The sequence below is a fragment of the Octopus bimaculoides genome, chromosome 2 (genome assembly GCF_001194135.2).
Source record: "Octopus bimaculoides isolate UCB-OBI-ISO-001 chromosome 2, ASM119413v2, whole genome shotgun sequence".
Lineage (NCBI taxonomy): Eukaryota > Metazoa > Mollusca > Cephalopoda > Octopoda > Octopodidae > Octopus > Octopus bimaculoides.
Window position 1 is genome coordinate 185,784,689 of NC_068982.1, and position 376 is coordinate 185,785,064.

The window sequence follows — 376 nt, forward strand, 5'->3', positions numbered from 1 at the left end:
CGGGAGGTAGTTTCACTACACATATATAGTGTACAACATTTTAGTGAAATGAACATACGTACGTACGTACGTACATACATACATACATACATACATACATACATACATTTATCATTTAAATATATATGAGCATGTCTAGATATGTTGCTATATGCATATCACCTGTTTCAACATAACTGTAATATATTATATACAAATTATGCCATTTTAATCCCGAGCAATGCCGAGTATCCCTGCTAGTATATATATATATTTATATATATATATATATACACAGGGTGTCCACAAGGTCTAGGTACATGGAGTAAATAAAATCATTAAACAATTAAATATAAGAAATAATAATTTCTTAAAGCATGTGTTAATCCCCATGTAC